Genomic DNA, 25,602 nt, shown 5'->3' with positions numbered 1-25,602 from the left:
AAAATAATTAAAAAATATCATAACGAGCAATGTCAGAGTCCAGAATATAAATATATATGTAAATGATGGTTTGTATAGACAGTATATGAATAGAAACGGCATGTACAACAGAAGTTACATAGGAAGTGGGTAAAACTGTATGTAAACATTATTACAGTGTGCTTGCGTGCATGTGCTTCCTTCTGCAACAGCACATGTTCCTGCACCCCTTACCAGGCTGACGAAGGAAGAGAGGATCATACCAACCAGGATCACCATCTTGGCTTGATGGGAGGCCACCGGGTGAACCTTCAGGTTGTAGTTGGAGAACAGATCCTTCAATAGCTTCTTTCTCCCCCTCTGACGCACCTGGAGGGGCGGAGGGAGGGAGGCGATCGTATAATTATAATAAACTATATAGCATACAAAGGAGCTGATCGTGGACTACAGGAAAGGGAGGGCTGGACACGCCCCCATTCACATCGACGGGGCTGTAGTGGAGCGGGTTGAGAGTTTCAAGTTCCTTGGTGTCCACATCACCAACAAACTAACATGGTCCAAACACACCAAGACAGTCGTGAAGCGGGCACGACAACACCTTTTCCCCCTCAGGAGACTGAAAAGATTTGGCATGGGTCCCCAGATCCTTCTACAGCTGCACCATCGAGAGCATCCTGACCGGTTGCATCATAGCCTTGTATGGCAACTGCTCGGCATTCGACCGTAAGGAGCTACAGAGGGTAGTGCGTATGTCCCAGTACAACACTGCGGCCGAGCTTCCTGCCATCCAGGACCTACATTACCAGTCGAAAGTTAGGACACACCTACTTACTCAAGGGTTTTTCTTTATTTTTACTATTTTCTACATTGTAGAATAATAGTGAAGACATCAAAACTATGAAATAACACAGATGGAATCATGTAGTAACCAAAAAAGTGTTAAACAAATCAAAACATATTTTATATATGAGATTCTTCAAAGTAGCCACCCTTTGCCTTGATGACAACATTGCACGTTCTTGGAATTATCTCAACCAGCTTCATGAGGTAGTCACCTGGAATGCATTTCAATTAACAGGTGTGCCATGTTAAAAGTTAATTTGTGGAATTTCTTTCCTTCTTAATGCGTAAGTTGTGTTGTGACAAGGTAGGGGTGGTACACAGAAGATAGCCCTATTTGGTAAAATATGAAGTCCATATTATGGCAAGTACAGCTCGAAAAGCAAAGAGAAACAACCGTCCATCATTTCTTTAAGACATGAAGGTCAGTCAATTCAGAACATCTCAAGAACTTTAAAGTTACTTAATTTGCTGTCGCAAAAACCATCAAGCACTATGATGAAACTGGATCTCATGAGGACCGCCACAGGAAAGGAAGACCCATAGTTACCTCTGCTGAAGAGGAGAAGTCCATTAGAGTTAACTGCATCTCAGATTGCAGCCCAAATAAATTCTTCACGGAGTTCAAGTAACAGACACATCTCAACATCAACTGTTCAGAGGAGACTGTATGAATCAGGCTTTCGTGGTCGAATTGCTGCAAAGAAAACACTACTAAAGGACACCAATAATAAGAAGAGACTTGCTTGGGCCAAGAAACATGAGCAATGGACATTAGACCAGTGGAAATCTGTTCTTTGGTCAATGAGTCCAAATTAGACATTTTTGGTTCCAACCGCTGTGTCTTTGTGATACGTGTAGGTGAGCGGATAATCTCCACATGTGTGGTTCCCATCGTGAAGCATGGAGGAGGAAGTGGGATGTCGTGGGGGTTGCTTTGCTGCTGACACTGTCTGTGATTTATTTAGAATTCAAGGCACACTTAACCAGCATGGCTACCACAGCATTCTGCAGCAATACGCCATACCATCTGGTTTGCGCTTAGTGCGACTATCATTTGTTTTTTAACCTCTCTAGGGTCGGGGGGACGAACCTACTCAACAGCCAGTGGAATCCTGTGGTGCGTTATTCAAATACCTTAGAAATGCTATTACTTCAATTTCTCAAACATATGACTATTTTACACCATTTTAAAGACAAGACTCTCGTTAATCTAACCACACTGTCCGATTTCAAAAAGGCTTTACAACGAAAGCAAAACATTAGATTATGTCAGCAGAGTACCCAGCCAGAAATAATCAGACACCCATTTTTCAAGCTAGCATATAATGTCACAAAAACACAGAAGACAGCTAAATGCAGCACTAACCTTTGATGATCTTCATCAGATGACACACCTAGGACATTATGTTATACAATACATGCATGTTTTGTTCAATCAAGTTCATATTTATATCAAAAACCAGCTTTTTACATTAGCATGTGACGTTCAGAACTAGCATACCCCCCGCAAACTTCCGGTGAATTTACAAAGAATTTACTAAATTACTCACGAAAAACGTTCACAAAAAGCATAACAATTATTTTAAGAATTATAGATACAGAACTCCTCTATGCACTCGATACGTCCGATTTTAAAATAGCTTTTCGGTGAAAGCACATTTTGCAATATTCTAAGTAGATAGCCCGGCATCACAGGGCTAGCTATTTAGACACCCAGCAAGTTTAGCACTCACCAAAGTTAGATTTACTATAAGAAATTTTTTATTACCTTTGGTGTTCTTCGTCAGAATGCACTCCCAGGACTTCTACTTCAATAACAAATGTTGGTTTGGTCCCAAATAATCCATAGTTATATCCAAACAGCGGCGTTTTGTTCGTGCGTTCAAGACACTATCCGAATGGTAAAGAAGGGTCACGAGCACGACGCATTTCGTGACAAAAAATGTCTAAATATTCCATTACCGTATTTCGAAACATGTCAACCGCTGTTTAAAATCAATTTTTATGCAATTTTTCTCGTAAAAAAGCGATAATATTCCGACCGGGAATCTGCGTTTAGGTAAAAAGACGAAAGAAAATAAAGCATGGGGTCGACTCCTGCACGCGCCTAAGCCCATTGTCCTCTGATCGGCCACTTGCCAAAAGCGCAAATGTGTTTCAGCCTGGGGCTGCCTCGATATCATTCAGCTTTTTCCCGGGCTCTGAGAGCCTATGGGAGCCATAGGAAGTGTCACGTTACAGCAAAGATCCTCAGTCTTCAATAAACAGAGACAAGAAGAACAAGATCTTGTCAGAGAGGGCACTTCCTGTAAGGAATCTTCTCAGGTTTTTGCCTGCCATATGAGTTCTGTTATACTCACAGACACCATTCAAACCGTTTTAGAAACTTTAGGGTGTTTTCTATCCAAAGCCAATAATTATATGCATATTCTAGTTACTGGGCAGGAGTAGTAACCAGATTAAATCGGGTACGTTTTTTATCCGGCCGTGTCAATACTGCCCCCTACCCCCAACAGGTTAACAGGACAATGACCCAAAACCCACCTGCAGATTGTGTAAGGGCTATTTGACCAAAGAGAGTGATGGAGTGCTGCATCAGATTACCTGGCCTCCACAATCACCCGACCTCAACCCAATTGAAATGGTTTGGGATAAGTTGGACCGCAGAGTGAAGGAAAAGCAGCTAACAAGTGCTCAGCATATGTGGGAACTGCTTCAAGACTGTTGGAAAAGCATTCCTCATGAAGCTGGTTAAGAGAATACCAAGAGTGTGCAAAGCTGTCATCAAGGCAAAGGGTGGCTACTTTGAAGAATCTAAAATCTAAAATATATTTAGACTTGTTTAACACTTTTTTGGTTACAACATGATTCCATATGTGTTATTTCATAGTTTTGATGTCTTCACTATTATTCTACAGTGTAGGTAATAGTACAAATAAAGAAAAACCCCTGAATGAGTAGGTGTCTAAACTTTTGACTGGTACTGTATATATTAGGCGGTGTCAGAGGAAGGCCCAAAAAATTGTCAAAGAATCTATTTACCCAAGTGATAGACTGTTCTCTCTGCTACCGCACGGCAAGCGGTACCGGAACACCAAGTCTAGGTCCAAAAAGCTCCTTAACAGCTTCTACCCCCAAGCCATAAGACTGCTGAACAATTAATCAAATGTCCACCCGGACTATTTACATTGACCCACCCCTGGCACAAGGCATATTGTATAACGGTGCATCCTTGACTTTCTGCACCTCATCGCTCTGATATGCCATTCTATCAATTTCACATTCATCTACCGAAACATACAGAGCCAGACCTGGGTTCAAATACTATTAGAAATATTTTCCATTGGAACAGGCAAGTATTTGAAATTATATCAAATAGCATTTGATCCCAGGTCTGGTGGGAGTGCAGGTCCCTCTATAACCAGCCCGCTGGCCTTGTAAGCCTCCAACCTTTAGCCGGGCAAACTGTCCAATATTGAAGCAGGGTGCACTTTCATGCATAACTCCTGTTTTCCCCTCCTCCTCTGAGTCGTCCGAAGGTTCACAGCATTTATAATAGGCAGCTGTGGCGGCAGCAGCATTCATCATGTGTCTCTACAAACCAGTGCCCCCGCAGGGCTGGCTCTGACAGGAACAAATAACAGCACACCCAGGTACCTCCATTAGCCAAGCACAGGCAGGGACAGACAGACAGGGAGCCGGGAGAGCTAGACAGACGGTTGTTGAGCGTTTACCTCCTTTTCCTCTCCTGTTAGGCTACGCCAATTAGGTCTTTAAGTTAGGTAGGATGTGTGATTAGAATCTAAATTGGAATACATGTTGTAAAGTATAGGCCAGATTTCATGTGCACTCAAAACAAGTGCCACTGTCACTTGTTTTTCAGAGGCTTTTAACTCGATAGACATTTTGATAAATAGCCCAATGTTGAAACACAATTTTAACGTGTCCAAATCAATAAACAGATTGTGATATACTGAAAACAGAAAATGTACTATTCACACATAATTATACTACTTCTATTTCTTTTAAATGAGCACCTTTTAAACAAGCGCATGCATCAAAAACCAGCTGTATGCGCTGTTGAAACTAACAACAAAAATAACCTATATTGTTTATATCACTGGTTAGAGAACAACCTGCAGAAGACAGTGGGCTATATTTTGGAGTGATGGATTTTGATTTGCAGGTCACCAAAACAGAAAGAGAAACGCAACACTTACTTGTCAATAACTCAAATCGTATCACGCTGAAATCAATAGAACAGGGGGCAAACAATTGGGGGTGTAGTGCTTTTTAAACTAACACCATTCAAAGGCCACAAGGAAACTTTGAATAACGTATACATGGTTGGTTAGATGAGAACTTCTAAAAGGTATATATCTATATTTTGTAATGCCTGGTGTTAACTTCAGGATTCTGCCATCATGGAGAAGTTAACAAACCAGTTTTTCTGTTAGTTAACTTCAATGCATCATGACGCGACATATGATATCAACAGTTACAATAGTTGGCTGCTATTTAAGTGATAGTTTGACTGTCAAATCCATGTATTGGTGTATGGCCAGTGAATTTTATAGAGAGACTGCCCCAAATTTTCCATGCCATTTCATTAACTCCGGGTTCTAAGCGGTTATAAATCGCACCCCAGAGCGTGACAAAATCAATCAAATCAAATCACATTGTATTTGTCACATGCGCCGAACACAACAGGTGTAGACCTTACAGTGAAATGCTTACTTACAAGCCGTTAACCAACCATGCAGTTTTAAGAAAATACAAAAAAAAGTTAGAAATAAAAGTAACAAATAATTAAAGAGCTGCAGTAAATAACAATAGCGAGGCTATATACAGGGGCTACCAGTACAGAGTCAATGTGCAGGGGCACCGGTTTGTCGAGGTAATTGAGGTAATATGTACATGTAGGTAGAGTTATTAAAGCGATTATGCATAGACAATAACAGAGTAGCAGCAGCGTAAAAGAGAGGGGGGAGCAATGCAAATAGTCTGGTTAGCCATTTGATTAGATGTTCAGGAGTCTTATGGCTTGAGGGTAAAAGCTGTATAGTAGCCTCTTGGACCTAGACTTTGCGCTCCGGTACCGCTTGCCGTGCGGTAGAAAAGAGAACAGACTATGACTAGGGTGGCTGGAGTCTTTGACAGTTTTTAGGGTCTTCCTCTGACACCGCCTGCTATAGAGGTCCTGGATGGTAGGAAGCTTGGCCCCGGTGATGTACTGGTCCGTACGCATTTTCCTCTCTAGTGCCTTGCGGTCAGAGGCTGAGCAGTTCCCATACCAGGCAGTGATGCAACCAGTCAGGATGAACTCAATTGTGCAGCTGTAGAACCTTTTGAGAATCTGAGGACCCATGCCAAATCTTTTCAGTCTCCTGAGGGGGAATACGTTTTGTCGTGCCCTCTTCACGACTGTCTTGGTGTGTTTGGACCATGTTAGTTTGTTGGTGACGTGGATGCCAAGGAACTTGAAGTTCTTAACCTGCTCCATGCAAGGCCCATCTATGAGAATGGGGGTTGTGCTCGTTCCTTTTCCTGTAGTCCAGAATCATCTCCTTTGTCTTGATCACGTTGAGGGAAAGGTTGTTGTCCTTGTATCACACGGTCAGGTCTCTGACCTCCTCCCTATAGGCTGTCTCGTCATTGTCAGTGATCAGGCCTACCACTGTTGTGTCATCGGCAAACTTAATGATGGTGTTGGAGTCGTACCTGGCTGTGCAGTCATGAGTGAACAGGTGGTACAGGAGGGGACTAATCACACACCCCTGAGGGGCCCCCGTGTTGAGGATCAGCATGGCGTATGTGTTGTTACCTACCCTTACCACCTGAGGGCGGGCCGTCAGGAAGTCCAGGATCCAGTTGCAGAGGGAGGTGTTTAGTCCCAGGGTCCTTAGCTTAGTGATGAGCTTTGAGGGCACTATGGTGTTGAACGCTGAGCTGTAGTCAATGAACAGCATTCTCACATAGGTGTTCCTTTTGTCCAGGTATGAAAGGGCAGTGCGGAGTGCAATAGAGATTGCGTCATCTGTGGATCTGTTGGATGGTATGCAAATTGGAGTGGGTCTAGGGTTTCTGGGATGATGGTGTTGATGTGAGCCATGACAGCCTTTCAAAGCACTTCATGGCTACAGATGTGAATGCTATGGGTTGGTAGTCATTTAGGCAGGTTACCTTAGTGTTCTTGGGCACAGGGACTATGGTGGTCTGCTTGAAACATGTTGGTATTACAGACTCAGACAGGGAGAGGTTGAAAATGTCAGTGAAGACACTTGCCAGTTGGTCAGCGCATGCTCGGAGTACACGTCCTGGTAATCCGTCTGCAGCCTTGTGAATGTTGACCTGTTTAAAGGTCTTACTCACATCGGCTGCAGAGATGAAGCCAGTGACTGATGTGGTGTACTCCTCAATGCCATTGAAAGAATCCCAGAACATATTCTAGTCTGTGCTAGCACAACAGTCCTGTAGTTTAGAATCTGCTTCATCTGACCACTTTTTTATTGACCGAGTCACTGATGCTTCCTGCTTTTATTTGTGCTTGTAAGCAGGAATCAGGAGGATAGAATTATGGTCAGATTTGCCAAATGAATGCGAGGGAGAGCTTTGTGCACGTCTCTGTGTGTGGAGTAAAGGTGGTCTATAGTTTTTTCCCTCTGGTTGCACAGTTAACATGCTGATAGAAATGAGGTAAAACTGATTTAAGTTTCCCTGCATTAAAGTCCCCGCCCACTAGGAGCACTGCCTCTGGATTAGCATTTATTGTTTTCTTATGGCAGTATACAGCTCATTGAGTGCGGTCTTAGTGCCAGCATTTGTCTGTGGTGGTATGTAGACAGCTACGAAAAATACAGATGAAAACTCTCTAGGTAGATAGTGTGTTCTATCCTGCCAATATAGTGTATAACCCAACAGCTGTATGTTATTTATGTCGTCGTTCAGCCATGACTTGGTGAAACATAAGATATTACAGTTTTTAATGTCCCATTGGTAGGATAGATGTGCTTTTAGTTCGTCCCATTTATTTTCCAGCGATTGTACGTTGGCTAATAGTACTGATGGCAAAGGCAGATTAGCCACTCGTCGCCTGATCCTCACAAAGCACCCCAATCTCCTTCCTCGCAATCTCCGTCTCTTTCTCCTACGAATGACAGGGATGAGGGCCTGTTTGGGTGTCTGGAGTAAATCGTCTAATTCAAGTTGAGTTATCGCTGTTCTGATGTCCAGAAGCTCTTTTTGTTCATAAGAGACAGTAGCAGCAACATTATTTCAAAATAAGTTATAAACAATGCGAAAAAACAAACAAAATACCATGGTTGGTTAAGAGCCAATGTCGTGGAAATATTCGCTCAATCATATTTCACAAATACCGGAGCCTGTGAGTTCAAATATACTTTTTATTACAACATAACAAAAGTCAAGCTGATTCATGAAGCAACTACAATATTCATGTATTTTACTATTTATATTAACTGTTCAAACTTTTAGTATCACATCCCTTCAATGTTTTGTTTTTTTATGTACACGTTACATTCACCTCCCATAGTGCAGGACTAGATCCGTCCCCTCCATCATATCAGACTCAAGTGACGGTTCAAGAGAGGCGCGCAACCTTTTTATCCCACAACAGCAGAGAACCCACTTGTATACCTTTTACGCTTTTCCTAAGCAACCTGAGTATACAGGATTTGTACCTATTTAATTAATTATCGATACACTCCCTCAACACGAAAATGTATTTTATAGGATTTCTCTTACAATTTCCTAAGTGACCTGGGATTCTTTGCATATTCTGATCCACTTCCTCGACACAGAAAAGCAAAATTATACAGGATTTTAACATTTGCAATTTCCGATTCACTTCCTCAACACAGAAAAGGCAATAATATACAATTAATCCTAACTAAACTGACCTCATCGATTCACTTCCTCAACACGATAAGCACTCTTTAATTTTATTTGATCATGCAGATAGACAGTTGCCACCTCAAACTAGATTGAACAGAACAGTAAACAGGGCAGACAGATAACCTGAACGCGATCGATCACCCACGTCAGCTGAGCGACTGCACGAGCCGGACAAATTGAATGACCCGCGGATGCGGACCGATTGAATCAGACAAATGGGCTGTGTTTGCGTGCAACTCACGCAGGTCTAATCAAACATATCCTGGCCAAACGAAATCAGACAACACTGTCACAACTCAGACAGACTGAACAAATTGGTCAGATGAACCGCCCGAACAAATCAAATGAATAATCCCACTCAACAGAGTCACTCAAGACAGATGAAGCACATACCTCTCCCTCTGCAATTGGTCACACACCAATTACTATATTATATGTTTATGGTTGCAACCCTCAAAGCTTCTTATCCCCCATTATCTTGCATGCATTTCATTGAACTCAAAAGCTCCCAATATTTCTTTGGTTCGTCAAATTTGGAGAGACCCACTCGGTGACCTATCGCTGAAACAGGTTCCTAGAGCGTCCTCACACAAAATATTCTATTACTATAGGTAAGCACTCGTGGCCACTTGTGTTTTGTGCAGTCCGTTCCAAGAAGCCCATTCACAGCTGCAGATTTTCACCATCTCTGGTCCCTTTTCGCCACTTCTGGCTAGCTCGCCATTTATATAATGGAAATATTCAGTCAATCATATCTCACAAATACCGGAGCATGTGCTTCAAATATACTTTTATTAACAATATTACAAAAGCCGAACTGATTCATGAAGTAACCACCTTTCCAATCTTGACACAGACTACTTATACATTTTCTCTCCTTACGTCACACTCATAGTAACTCCTCTTAATGACTCGTCCCCTCTGGCATTTAGCCACCATTATCTTATTGCCTTTCACTAAGTTTAGTTTGGTTTCATATTAGGGCATGGAACCTGTAGAGCCACAGAAATAGTTAAAAAATAGACCTGTACTCGCCTATTGCTCGAAGGCACTATTTTCACGTCCGGATGAAAAGTGTGCCCAAAGTATACTGCCTGCTACTCAGGCCCAGAAGCTAGGATATGCATATAATTGGTGGATTTGGATAGAAAACACTCTAAGGTTTCTAAAACTGTTTGAATGATGTCTGTGAGCATAACAGCACTTATTTGGCAGGCGAAACCCTGAGTACAAACCATCCAGGATTTTATTTTTTAGGTCACTCTCTTTTCAATGGGTTTAATTAAGAATCCATAATTCTAAGGCAGTTGCTTGCAGATCCTATCGCTTCCACTGGATGTAAACTGTCTTTAGAAATTGGTTGATATTTTTCGAAGAAGTAGCCCTGTTCAGAATGAGACTCTAGGGAAGTGTACTGTTTGATAGAGGCGCGTGACCTGAAAAGCACGCTCCACTTTGTTTTCCTCCGGTATTGAACGCAGTTTATCCCGTCTTAAATTTTATCGATAATTTACGTAAAAAAATACCAAAAGTTATATTAGGAAAGTTGTTTGAAATGTTTGGACAAAGATTACAGGTAACTTGAGATATTTTGTAGTCATGTTGGAACCGGATCAAACGCGCCAAATAAATGGACATTTTGGATATATAACGACGGAATTAATCGAACAAAAGGACCATTTGTGATGTTTATGGGACATATTGGAGTGCCAACAGAAGAAGCTCGTCAAAGGTAAGGTATGAATTATATCATTATTTTTGTGTTTTGTGTTGCGCCTGGCGGGATGAAATATGATTGTCTGTGTTGTTTGATGGGGAGCTGTCCTCACATAATAGCATTGTTTGCTTTCGCCGTAAAGTATTTTTGAAATCTGACACTGTGGCTAGATTAACAAGAAGTTCAGCTTTAATTTGGTGTATTGCACTTGTGAATGTATGAAAATTAAATATTTGTAATAATTTATTTTGAATTTGGCGCTCTGCCATTTCACCTGATGTTGTCATAAGAAGTTTTAAGCCAGGTTCATGCATGTTGGAGCATAGTAACAGTCCTTGGCACTTTACAGAAATAACCATACATGTCATCCTGCTAACTCCTGTGAAAGGGACACCCATGTTCTGGAAAAGACCCAAGAGGTGTAACCATAGCAACAGTACATAGTACATAGTACATATCAATGGTACAAAACCAAAGATTTTGATATGTTTTAAGCTATCAATCTTATGTCATCGTGATGACTATTAACTTTTATACTAACATCAGGTAAAAAGGATGTGTAATTCCACTTAATTTTATGTGGAGGAAATGTAAGCTTGTGTAAGGTAGTAACACAAACTGTCCACATTAGGGAAATTAGCGCAATTTATAATAATTGCAAATGGCAAAACAATTAAACACGTCAATTTAAGATGAGAGTTTATGTTGCCCACTCACAAAGTATTGCAACAATGTTATCTATTTCTCACTCATTAAACCATTTAGAGAGTTTAAAATGCTCTTAAACACAATTTAACCTGGCGCTCTAGGCTAGAGTCTGTGCAGCAGCTAAAACATTTGACCTCCCTACAACTATCCATATGATGTCCTCACGTCGGACAAATGTTGTGTCACTAACCACGTTTCCATCCAAGTTTTCATGTGAGTAAAGCCATACCATATAAAAAATGAATCAGAACAGCTGTGATGGAAAAAGGAAGTTTTGATTATAATTTCATAGATGCCGACATGATGGGATCTTTTTGTGTCAGTAAAATTAATTATGCGAGAAAAGGCAGTGGAAACGCCTTTATGGGCAAATATTTATATAACAACCATCATATTCGCCTTTCTAATAAATATCGAGGGTCTTAAAATATTCTTATCCATAATAACCTCCTATGTAGACTAGCCTACCCGTGCTGTATCTGCCAGATGTTGGCTAGACCGCACCTGCCATGACCAGAGAAGGCACATCTGCTATTTAACGCAACAGTTTTTGTGTTAAAACTATCAGTAGAGTTGAAAATGCAACGGAAACACATTGCCATTTAGATTTTTGTTCGGTACATGAAAAAGCACATTTTGTGTGCACTACATCATGCACTGATTTTTATCAGTCCAATTTGTGGAAACAACCCACTGGTGAGAGAATTTTGAACATTTTCCTCATGCAGAATCTAAAATACAGTGCGTTCGGAAAGTATTCTGACCCTGTCACGGTTGTTGTCGGTGAATGAGGACCAAAACGCAGCAGGTACGTGAATGCTCATCTTGATTTTTAATTATCTTCAAAAATGAACATACAAAATAACAAAACCGAAAAACGAACAACTAACAAACAGTCTGGCAAAGCAAAGCTCAACACAGAACAATCACCCACAAATCACACACACAAACACACCCTAATATATGGGACTCTCAATCAAAGGCAGATAGACAACACCTGCCTTCAACTGAGAGTCCCAACCCCAATTAACCAAACATAGAAACACACACACCAGACTAACCATAGAATACAAACACATAGACCATCAACCAAAAACCCGGAAATACTAAATCAAACACCCTTTACACAAACACACCACCCCGAACCACATAAAACAAATACCCTCTGCCACGTCCTGACCAAACTACAAAAACAATTAACCTTATACTGGCCAGGACGTGACAGTACCCCCCCCCTTAAAGGTGCTACCCCAGAAGCACCTTAACAAAAAATAACCCCAAGCAACACCAAAAAATATTCCCCTTTTCTAAAGGGAGGGAAGGGAGGGTGGCTGCCGTCAACGACGGCACTGTGCTACACCCCCCCTCCCCAACCCACCTATTTCTGGAGGTGGCTCCGGCTCAGGCCGTTCCAGGCTGTCGGGGCAGTCTGGCAGCTCGGGACAGTCTGGGCAGTCTGGCAGCTCGGGACAGTCTGGCAACTCGGGACAGTCTGGGCAGTCTGGAAGCTCGGGACAGTCTGGCAACTCGGGGCAGTCTGGCAACTCGGGGCAGTCTGGCAACTCGGGACAGTCTGGCCACTCGGGACAGTCTGGGCAGTCTGGCAACTCCGGCAGTTCAGGGCAGTCTGGCCACTCCGGCAGTTCAGGGCAGTCTGGCCACTCCGGCAGTTCAGGGCAGTCTGGCCACTCCGGCAGTTCAGGGCAGTCTGGCCACTCCGGCAGTTCAGGGCAGTCTGGCCACTCCGGCAGTTCAGCGCAGTCTGGCCACTCCGGCAGTTCAGCGCAGTCTGGCCACTCCGGCAGTTCAGCGCAGTCTGGCCACTCCGGCAGTTCAGCGCAGTCTGGCCACTCCAGCAGTTCAGCGCAGTCTGACCTCTCTGGCGACTGTTGACTGGCGGGCAGCTCTGACGACTGTTGACTGGCGGGCAGCTCTGACGACTGTTGACTGGCGGGCAGCTCTGGTGACGACTGTTGACTGGCGGGCAGCTCTGGTGACTGTTGACTGGCGTGGCTGGGTTGACGCACTTGTAGCCTGGTGCGTGGTGCTGGTACTGGGCTTACCAGATTATGTACACGCACCTCCAGGCTAGTGCGGGGAGCGGGAACAGGACGAGTCGGACTGGGTTGACGCACTTCCGGGTCCGCACGAGAGACAGGAGCTGGAAACCCAGGGCTATGGAGGCGCACAGTCGGTCTCGATCTTACCTCCTGCACAACCCGTCTTGGCTGGATGGAACTAGTAGCCCTGTACGAGCGGGGTGCTCGTACAGGGCAGACTGGGCTGTGCAGGGGCCTGATGGTAGCCGTGCGTAGAGCGGGAGTTGGGTAGCCTGGTCCTCGGAGGCGTACCGGCGACCAGATGCGCTGCGCAGGCATCCTCCTACCAGGCTGGATGCCCGCTCTAGCACGGCACCTGCGAGGGGCTGGAATAACGCGCACCGGACTGTGCGTGCGTATGGGTGAGATAGTGCGCTCCTCAGCGAAACATAGCGCTCTCCACCCCATACGCTCCTCCATATAACCACGGGTAGCTGGCTTCCGGCTCTTCTTACGCCTAGCCAAACTACCCGTGTGCCCCCCCCAAAAATGTTCTTGGGGGTGCCTCTCGTGCTTCTCCTTCAGCGCGTACTTGGCCTCGTACCACCGCCTCTCTGCCTTGGCTGCCTCAATTTCCCACTGCGGGCGGCGATAATCCCCAGCCTGGTGCCAAGGTCCGGCCCCGTCCAGAACTTCCTCCCAGGTCCATTTCTCCCGCCAGTCCAACTCGAACTCCGTCTGCTCCTTCCTCTGCTGCTTGGTCCTTTGGTGGTGGGTGATTCTGTCACGGTTGTTGTCGGTGAATGAGGACCAAAACGCAGCAGGTACGTGAATGCTCATCTTGATTTTTAATTATCTTCAAAAATGAACATACAAAATAACAAAACCGAAAAACGAACAACTAACAAACAGTCTGGCAAAGCAAAGCTCAACACAGAACAATCACCCACAAATCACACACACAAACACACCCTAATATATGGGACTCTCAATCAAAGGCAGATAGACAACACCTGCCTTCAACTGAGAGTCCCAACCCCAATTAACCAAACATAGAAACACACACACCAGACTAACCATAGAATACAAACACATAGACCATCAACCAAAAACCCGGAAATACTAAATCAAACACCCTTTACACAAACACACCACCCCGAACCACATAAAACAAATACCCTCTGCCACGTCCTGACCAAACTACAAAAACAATTAACCATATACTGGCCAGGACGTGACAGACCCCTTCCCCTTTTCCACATTTAGTTACTTTACAGCCTTATTCTAAAATGGATGAAAATAAAAATCCTCATCAATCTACACACAATACCCCATAATGACAAAGTGAAAACAGAAATACTTATTTACATAAGTATTCAGACCCTTTGCTATGAGACTCAAAATTGAGCTCATGTGCATCCTGGTTCCTTTGATCATCCTTGAGATGTTTCTACAACTTGATTGGAGTCCACTTGTGGTACATTTAATTGATAGTCATGATTTGGAAAGGCACACACCTGTCTATAAAAGGTCCCACAGTGCATGTCAGAGCAAAAACCAAGCCATGAGGTTGAAGGAATTGTCCATAGAACTCCGAGACAGGATTGTGTCGAGGCACAGATCTGGGGAAGGGTATCAAAAAATGTTTGCAGCATTGAAGGTCCCAAAGAACAAAGAGGAATCCATCATTCTTAAATGGAAGAAGTTTGGAACCACCAAAACTCTTCCTAGAGCTGGCTGCCTGGCCAAGCAGAGCAATCAGGGGAGAAGGGTCTTGGTCAGGGAGGTGACCAAGAACCCGATGGCAGAGCTCTTGAGTTCCTCTGTGGAGATGGGAGAACCTTTCAGGACAACCATCTCCTCAGCACTGCACCAGTCAGGCATTTATGGTAGAGTGGCCAGATGGAAGCCATTCCTCAGTAAAGGCCATGACAGCCCACTTGGAGTTTGCCAAAAGGCACCTAAAGGACTCTAAGACCATAAGAAACAAGATTCTCTGGTCTGATGAAACCAAGATTGAACTTGTTGGCCTGAATGTCAAGCGTCACGTCTGGAAGAAACCTGGCACCATCCCTAAGGTGAAGCAAGGTGGTGGCAGCATCATGCTGTGGGGATGTTTTTAAGCGGTAGTGACTGGGAGACTAGTCAGGATCAAGGGAAAGATGAACGGCTTAAAGTACAGAGAGATCCTTGATGAAAACCTGCTCCAGAGCACTCAGGACCTCAGACTGGGATGAAGGTTCACCTTCCAACAGGACACCAACCCTAAGCACACAGCCAAGACAACAAAGGAGTGGCTTCGGCACAAGTCTCTGAATGTCCTTGAGCGGCCCAGCCAGAGCCCGGACTTGAACCTGATCATACATCTCTACAGAGACCTGAAAATATCTGTGCAGCAACGCTCCCCATCCAACCTGACAGAGTTTGAGAGGATCGGCAGAGAAGAATGGGAGAAATTCCACAAATACAGGTGTGCCAAGCTTGTAGCATCATATCCAAGAAGACTCATGGCTGTAAATGCTGCCAAAGGTGTTTCAACAAAGTACTGAGTAAAGGGTCTTTACTTATGTAAATGTCATATTTCCGTTTTTTGCTTTGTCATTATGGGGTATTGTGTGTAGATTGATGTTAGCAAAACATTTCTATAAATCTATTTTACATTTAACGCTGTAACGTAACAAAATGTGGAAAAAGTCAAGGGGTCTTTCGGAATGTACTGTATGTACTGCATGAAAATCTTCTGGTACACCAGAAGTTCATTCATTTCCAATGGAACGCTGCATTTGCCTTGCAGAATTGCATTGCAGAGGCAGTTAGAGTGTGTTCTGTGTGTTGCATGAATTGGATCTATTGAATGTATGTAAACTGTAGGCGTAGACGGCTTGACAGAAATGGTAGCAGAAGGCGAATGTTCAGCTTTTGTTGCACACTTATCCAGATGATACTGTGTTCCGTTTTGCGCAATGCTGCTGTCAGTGTGATCGAGGCATACAATTTGATGCATACATCTACACCACACAGAACACACTGCAACAGCCTCTGCAACACAATGATGCAGGGCAAAGACAGCATTCCGTTGGAAATGAATGTACTGCTCGTGTACCAAAACGCAATGACACTGTCTGTGTGATTGAGGCGTTATGGGAATATGCCTACACATCCACATTTAGGTCATGACTCTGCTAGATTAGGCTAAAACGTTTCCAACTTGATGAGGAATAGGCTACATTCAAACAACCTAAGTAATGTGATCCCTCACCTGTTTTAAATAAAGAGGAAAGTTATGTTGGAGGCTACAAAGTTGGGAATGCATAAAACCCCAAAATAAAATATGAAAAAAAAGTTAAATGGGAATATTCAACAAATAACAAGAAAGGATATATTTAGGCCTAATGCATCACACAGATCTGAGAGTTTATATGGGGTTTATCATTTGAAGATTTATTTGAATCGCTGCCAGCATAATTCTGTAGTTTCGGAAGTGTTTTGGCCCTAAGAGAAGAGTCCTCATACTGTCACAGGTCTAGTTATTATTAATGTGATGTACTTTTAGGTTATTAGCGAAAGTTATTCAATCTAATTGGTCACAGATATCTCTGCTGTTAAACAAAAATATGATAGCGATTAGTCGAATTATGGCCAGCCCTTGCATAGGCCTAGGCTACTTGTAGAGGACTTTGTGGTTGACTCAATCACAGCGCATTAGCTGCCTGTCACTGTCAGAATAAAGATTGCATAAGTAGATGGGCTGTCATCACAGAGAGTCATTGGCACAGCTGGAGATATTGATGGGTCCTGCTTCCTCTTTTAAGTAATGCCCGCTGTGCTGGGTCCATTTTGACTGGCTGCTGCAGCACTGGGCCCGGTGTGATGCAGAGACAAAGCTTGAAGGCACCCACAACATGTGCCGCTACCGCTCTATGCCATTCCGAATTCGCGCCCACACGAACCCTTCGTGATGTCCCATTAATTTATGATGCACTATCAGTAGCATCTGGAGCCCCGACAATTTAATTTGCCTACCATAGAAACTCGCAACTGGTGTCAACTCAACACCCATGCAAAAAGTCAGTTTATAAAGGTTTCTTTATGGCACAAACTCAAAGACAGGGAGATTCCTTTGTACCATGTTTTCACACAACTCTTTCTTACGGAGCATGTTCCCTAGCAAGCTGTAAATTTCCGCATGCCGCTTAGGCCGCCCATTGTGACTGGCTTGTGGGTGTGCTGGCAGCATATGGCAGCATAGCAGCACGTTCGATTGTGCGTCAAGAATCCAGCATAGCAAGTTTGTATGAAGGTCTGGTTATTAAATTGGCATAGAGTTCAATAGTAATATGCTCTAATATGCTCTGGTCACAAACAAACGTTGCTGCCCTGTTTCCAATTGTCCACATGGCTGGGAGAACCTATTCAAGTAAGTAAATACATTTAAAAAAAAAAAAAAAAAAAAAGATGTATTATTAGTTAACTAGCTGCAGTGCAGACTAACTCAAATAAGCTGCTAAATGCGCTAGCTAGTTGGCTACCTAGCTATCTAACAACTTTACATACTGTATAGATAACTAGCTAAGTGAATTAAATATCACCAGCTACCTGACTTCATATTAGCTAGCTATCTTGATGAATTTATCACTGTAAAAAAACAAACTCCAAATGCATTTGTAGGTAGCTAGCTAACAACCATGAAGGAGGGTGAAAGGATAGCAGCTCCAACTGTCAAAGTGAGAGAGTAGGCAATTCTGGACAGGTAAGGTACTTGTGTAGTTCCAGTCCCCAGAAGTGAGGACGGAGATAATAGTATCATAATATTCAATGCCGTGTAATTTGAGTATAATGAAGTCTGTTTCTTGTGAGGTTTTCTGTCCTCAGATAAAGAGAGCTGTCTACAGATGAAGAGGTCCCAATGAAGAGCAGTGGTTCTCAGTCCTGGTCCTGGGGACTCAAAGGGGTGCACATTTTGTTTTTGCATTTGCACTGCACAGCTGACACAAATGATCAACTCATCATCAAGCTTCAAGTGGTATTTATGCATTCATTTGTGATGCTATCCTTGATATGATCCTGTTATTGTCACATGCTACACATACACATGTGTGTGCACATGCATCTATCAATCCAATGTTATCCTGATTTGTTATAAGAGATATTATACTTTAGTAGTCCACAATTACCTGGTGATGTAAAAGTCTAATAATGACATAATCTTCCATATTCCTACAGATACCTTGTAACTGGAGATTATTTCAAAATGATTGCCTACAGTTACCATGTAGGGCACTGCAAGGTTGGGTGACCAGGGCCATCTGGGACTGCCTCCTGGAGGAATTCAGGCATGTGAAGGCTACCTATGTCCTGCATAACCTCATGAGGATGGACACATGGACCAGGAAGGGATCTGCAGCTCACTGCCGTGTGCCAGATTAGAAGTTTGCATGATCAGTCATTTGGTCAGGTCAACAGGAAGTATTATTAAAGATATGTTTTACATTGAAATACATTGAAATACTTAAACATGCTATCTCTCGCTGTCTCTCGTCTGCAGGTATGTTTTGATGTGAGAGAGGATGCCAACACCCAGTCCTGTCATATCCACCTCACCCGCTCTTAAAATAACCTTTGGGCCGACTGGGAGACCAAGGCTGGTTAGGAGACACCACTAGAGACACTATTATGTAATTGTGATGAACTGAGATAATATTAGGGTAGCACTGTGATTCATTAATCATATGCTGCCTTCCCTGCTCCTCTGTTCTTATCTCTTTCCCTTTGTCTTTTACACCTCTCTCGCCACCTCTTTCTTCCTCTGTTTTTATAATGCACACCAGATGTGCATTGAAGAACAGATTGAACTTGTATTTATAATATTTATAATGCATGTATTATGTATTTATAACACTTGAATAATGAACTTCTTTCAATAAAGCGTTTCACATTCTCTACTGGTTGAAATTAAGTCTCTCATTTGATGAAATACTACACCTATCCTGTGTTTATCAGATGAAGGAAATTAGATATTGAGATGAACCGGTTTTAGAGTATTTACATGATGCATAGTAAGTGTAGTGTACTGTTTTTTTAATTATATTTCTGTATATATGAATTACAAATCAGCCTTTAACTAGTTAAATCATGTTTCTAGTCTATTGCATAGTTACAATGTGTAACCATTGATCTCCCTATCATGACATAAGGCGAGACCCAGATGCAGACACAGGAGGCAGATAGTTGGAGTCTTACAACGTTTATTAATCCAAAAGGAGTAGGCAAGATAATGGTCGTGGACAGGCAAAAGGTGAAAACCAGATCAGAGTCCAGGAGGTACAGAGTGGCAGACAGGGTCATGGTCAAGGCAGGCAGAATGGTCAGGCAGGCGGGTACAATGTCCAGAAACAGGCAAGGGTCAAAACCGGGAGGTCTAGAAAAAGGAGAAACGCAAAAAGCAGGAGAACGGGAAAAATGCTGGTTGACTTGGAAACATACAAGACGAACTGGCACAGAGAGACAGGAAACACAGGGATAAATACACTGGGGAAAATAAGAAACACCTGGAGGGGGTGGAGACAATCACAGGGACAGGTGAAACAGATCAGGGTGTGACAGTCCCAGGACCAAGATTGGTAAACACTGTTGAAGTGTATAATTGTAATACATACATGCAGACACAGCATCATTCAAAGACTGGAATTTGATACTCCTGGTATTGGATATGATTGAAAAATTATCCCAAAGACATTCACACCTGAACTGCACCTTTATTTGCCAAGGTAGAGTACATGATCAGTGAATATATTACATGTACAGGCTACAATGTGGGGATCTCGTGCATGGTATAACTACACATATATATAACTTGAATCCTTGGCACAAAGTTATATTATATTCTAATACTCAATCCATAGGCTTCATTAATATCATTCAGACTGTTTTGAAGTTGATACAACTGGCTATGATAGCTGAGGTTCATAGCTAGGTTCTGAACTAATATGTACGTATTCCAAACATTTTATGGTCCATACACAGATCGGCTACATTGCTAGCGCAACATCCATAGGCATACTGGTATTTTTATCCTCCACTGCACAATAAGCAAGAAAATCATTAGCTTGCCAAGTTACTTCCTCTGCATTGCATGGCAAATATCAGCAAGGCACGCTTACAAAATTGTACATTCAATTTGCAGTAAATGGTTTAGCTAGCTAGATTCTTTACATCCACTGTTTCACAGGACGACAGCCTGGTTTGCTGGTTGTTTCAGGAGCCCCTAAAACATTAAACAACCAGAATTACAATTTCACACCCATAAAGCTAGCCAGCTAGCTGGCTAATGTGAGCTAGTCAGCTAGCCTGCTAAATTGCAATTTTTGGAAATCAACTGCGTAATCGTTTGTCTCTACATTAACTAACATATTCCTACCAACTGTACATTTTTTTGCATGATTCGTTATAACGTTATAATCACTTACATTTGCTTCCATCCTAGTATTTTCGCCAGCTATCTTTGCTGAAGTAAGTCTCCAGCCTTGTGTCGCATAGCGTCAAATTCGTCACTCGATATGATTGGTCATCGCCCAGCGGTCGCCGCTGGTGATTTGCATGAAGTTGGGAAAAGTTTATATTTTTCACCGCCTCTCACGCCACCACCTTCCCTTCCATTGAAAATGAATGGGAAGCGGTGCTTCACCGCGCGCACCATGTGCTATTGAACACGGGGCATTATTCAGGGGTTAAAGTTCTCAGTCACTGCAATTGATTTCAGTCATATGGATTCTGGAGAGGTTTTTTTTTTATCAGGGGGGTGGGAGATGACATAGCCTAAATCAGACAGAAGCATATATTCGTAAATATATGTGTTCTCAAATATTACATTTTCTCTGTTAGTCTGTGTGCGCTGAACTGACATGCATGATTGTTGATGACACTCTGATGGTCAGATGAAGGGAATTAAACACCACCCTCTGGGGCGGCAGGTAGCCTAGTGGTTAGAGCGTTGGGCCAGTAAACCAAAAGGTTGCTGGATTGAATCCCCAAACTGACAAGGTAAAACTCTGTCGCTCAGTGTGTAGCCTACAGCTGCTGGGTGCGAATTATAGACTATTTAAAAAAAGATTTAACCTTTATTTAACTAGGATAGTCAGTTAAGAACATATTCTTATTTGCAATGACTCCTGGGAAATCAGGATGTAACTTTCCAGCGCTATTATTATAGCCATGTAATGTTGTTACTAAAAAAACATCAGACAACCCCATAGTAGAAGAGTTTACCTATTTACCTAGTCGGCTTGTTGTTGTGCATTCTATGCAAGATAAATATTCCTCTCAAGGCACATTCAAGTTGAAAGAACCATAGGGGGGAAATGTATTCTGACAAGCAGCCAATGCACAACAATTCTTAAAGGTGCAATATGCAGAAATCGCCCAGCCATTTTTTGTTTGATAAAATTCAAATAATTCTCCTAATTTCAGTTCATGCGATAAAACAAGCAATGTATAGTGTAGATAATCATTGTACCATATACACCGCCTTGAAAAATATTTTAAATTACCCAAAATAGTATTTTCGGATGTTTGAAGCTGGTGTACAGGTGGTAAATATTATTGCTAATAGCACATCTGATAATAGAGTGTATTTGTAAAGTATTCAGACCCCTTGACTTTTCCTCATTTTGTTATGTTACAGCCTTATTCTAAAATGGATTCAATAAATTAAATATCTCAACAATCTACACACAATACACTATAATGATGAATTGAAAACAGGTTGTACGACATTTGTGACTCATTTCAGGAAACTAGGCATATGTCATGGGTCACTACGTCACAGGAGAGCCATTTGAACGTAAACTTTCCTTTTTTATCAAAATGCGTATTTTTTCTGGACATGCCGCGAGAAATGAGTTCGGATTGGTCTGCCATGTAGCTTGCTTCTGTCTATTTGAGTTGGTCGTTATGTATTGGTAATCCTGTCTAACGCAGTTTTTTTATATATATCGCGTTGTAGATCTGCATAAGTGTTGCTCTCCACTTTACAGAGGACTGAGTTTTGAAATCAGTAGAATTCGAGTATGATAGCTAAGGAGATGGAGAAAACACCTGTCTCTGGATTACATCTTCAAACTAAGGGTAACCATGGCATCCATGACAGGGAGAAGCGTCCATTCCATGTATATGGGTAAGATAGTCTAGCTAGCTACATTTTCAGATATTACACGTTTCTATTTTGACAGAAAGTTGTTTTCATTTCAAGTAAAGTGTACTGTTAGCTAACTAGCTAACGTTAGCTGGCTAGCTCGCTAGCTAACGTTAAGTGTATGATCTTATCATTTGTATCTCAGAGCCACTTGCTTTGCAAGTTATAGTCTAAAGTTAGCTAGCTAAAATTGAACCTGGTTGGATACCTACCTGAAGATCCATGCAGGGTAGTAACGTCATGAGTTGGGATTATGGTTCATTGTTTACCTAGCTAGCTACATGTCTTAACAAAATACTCTACTATGCAAGGAAACATTTCAATAGAATGTCACTGCCACAACTGTTGATAGAGGTTGCTGGTAAATTCACTCTGGCTATCTACTCCGATTTCAGAGCACTCTCATCTGAGTGTGCCAGAGCGCAGAATAACTGATGAATTTACAAATGCTCAACACCCGTTGAATATGGCCGGTCAGTAAACGTGGGCAAAGCGCAAATTGTTACCAGCAGCACAGTTGCAGTCACCAACGCTCTGCTCTGGACAACATAAAACAGCATAACCAGCTCTGCTAGGGATGAAAAATGGTCAGTGAGCTGTTCTCTCATTTATGTCTGGAAGTAGCTAGCAAGTTAGACAGTTAGCTTGGGTGCTTTTTTTAACCTTAATTTAACTAGGCAAGTCAGTTAAGAACAAATTCTTATTTACAATGACAGCCTACCCTGGCCAAACCCAGATGATACTGGGCCAATTGTGCGCTACCCTTTGGGACTCCCAATCAGAGCCAGATGTGATACAGCCTAGAATCAAACCAAGGACTGTAGTGACACCTCTTATACTGAGATGCAGTACCTTAGACCACTGCACCACTCGGGAGCCCAACTGCTGTTGTTAGGGCAGAACTCTTATCCTCTTTGGACTAGGGGGCAGTATTTTGACGTCCAGATGAAAAGTAACAGGAATTAACTCAGGCCCAGAAGCTACGATATGCATATAGATTTGGATAGAAAACACTAACGTTTCTAAAACTGTTAAAATAATGTCTGTGAGTATAACAGAACTGATATGCAGGCGAAACCCCGAGGACAAACCATCCCCCCAAAAAATATTTGCAGCCTACCACAGTTTTCAATGGCTGTCACTTTTATAAGGTGAATACCTCCCAGATTGCAGTTCCTAGGGCTTCCACTAGATGTCAACAGTCTTTAGAAAGAGTTTCAGGCTGGTTTTTGGAAAAATGAGCCAGAAGTTGTAGTTTTTCTAAGTGGCTCCCATTTTGGCTGTAGTGTTTCCATGCGCGTGGAGGAAAGCACGTTCGTTATTTATCTCCGGTAATGAACATATTATTCTCCGTCTTAAATTGTATCATTTATTTACGTATTAGGGTACCTAAGATTTGATTATAAACGTTGTTTGACTTGTTTGGATAAGTTTATTGGTAATATTTGGGATTCATTTTGTATGCATTTTGAAGGAGGGAAACTGGTGGATATATTGAATGAAGCGCGCCAGTTAACTGAGTTTTTGGGGATATAAAGAAAGACTTTATCGAACAAAACGACAATTTGTGATGTAGCTGGGACCTTTTGGAGTGCCAACAGAAGAAGATCTTCAAAGGTAAGGCATTTATTATATCGCTATTTCTGACTTGTGTCCCTCCTGCCTGGTTGAAAAATTTTTTTCATGGTTTTGTATGCAGGGCGCTGTCCTCAGATAATCGCATGGTGTGCTTTCGCCGTAAAGCCTTTTTGAAATCTGACAGAGCGGCTGGATTAACAAGAAGATAAGCTTTATTTTGATGTACTACACATGCATTTTCATGAATGTTAAATATTTATATTTCTGTCGTTTGAATTTCGCTCTCTGCAATTTCACCGGATGTTGTCGAGGTGGGTCACTAGCGGAACGCCTGTGCTAGAAAGGTTAAGTGAGGCAGATTAACCTGTAGTCATATTACTTCCACATCATCTGACATGAGATCCTCTCTCAGCCTAACAGGAATATGACTCTGGGTGTCACGGCTTTCTGAAGGATCGGACCAAAACGCAGCGTGTTCGTAGTTCCACATCTTTTTATTAATCGTGAAACTAGATGCAATACACCAACCACTTTAAACAACAAAACAACACAGCCGTAACGCAGAGCAGGCAAACACTACTCAAAAATTAACAACCCACACCCACACATGGAAAACAGGCTTCCTAAGTATGGCTTCCAATCAGAGACAACGATAGACAGCTGCCTCTGATTGGAAAGCATACCTGGCCAACGCATAGAAAAGGAAAACATAGAAATAGAAATCTAGAAACCCCAAAACACACCCAAAACACCCCCCTGTCACGCCCTGACCATTCTACTATGGAAAATGACCTCTTACAAGGGTCAGGACGTGACACTGGGCAAACATGGCAATACCTCCTCCATTAAAATTTCTATCTTTCTATTCTATAACCATGTATAGCTACTACTGCATCTTTAAATTAATTATCTAAATGTGTTTCAGAGATGGTCAGAATATACCTTGTTTCTCAGGCTACATATGTTAATATGGATTTTTTTTTTGTCCTTTTCTGGGTTGCTTGTTTGTGTTTAGTGCTATTCTGAAAGGCTGATCCAAGGTAGACATGTCATTGAAATTTACATTTGAGTCAATGGTACTGAGTGGGCTGCCCACAGAGGGCTTCTTCCTAAGGCAGACATTTTGAGTGCAAACAGTGAAATTCAGTTCTATGCGCATATGATTATTGCAGACAATAGCCTCAGAGCCAACAGTTAAACGAACACAGATTTGGTTACTTACATTTACTGCACTTCTATTTCTCTGGAATATAATATGATTTCCATGTACTCTGTTGCTTATTACAACAGGGAGAACTGGAGCGCTACCAAACCGACCGTCAATCTCTTAAGCATTTCACTATGTTGATGGAGATGAACCTGGAACCCCTGTGGTCAGGGTGAATCCCATCTCTTTTAAAGAGTGCTGGTTGCTCCCACAGCAAGTCATAATTGTCACAAAAGGAGACATTCCTGTCTTTGCAGAGTTTTTTCAGGAACTTGTTTAGGGCAGCGAGACAGCTGTAACCTTCCAGGGGGGCAGAGATGACTGTGTTCAAGAGAATTTTCAAGAGAAGGGTGTTCAAGAGAATGTTGTAGTCCTTCTTCAGTTCCTCAGATTGCCGAAAGTGAATGTTGTTAAATCCAACGTGAGT

The sequence above is a fragment of the Salmo salar genome, chromosome 18 (assembly GCF_965601325.2).
Source record: "Salmo salar chromosome 18, fSalSal1, whole genome shotgun sequence".
NCBI lineage: Eukaryota > Metazoa > Chordata > Actinopteri > Salmoniformes > Salmonidae > Salmo > Salmo salar.
The sequence above is the reverse complement of the archived record's forward strand: the minus strand, read 5'-3'. Positions refer to the sequence as shown.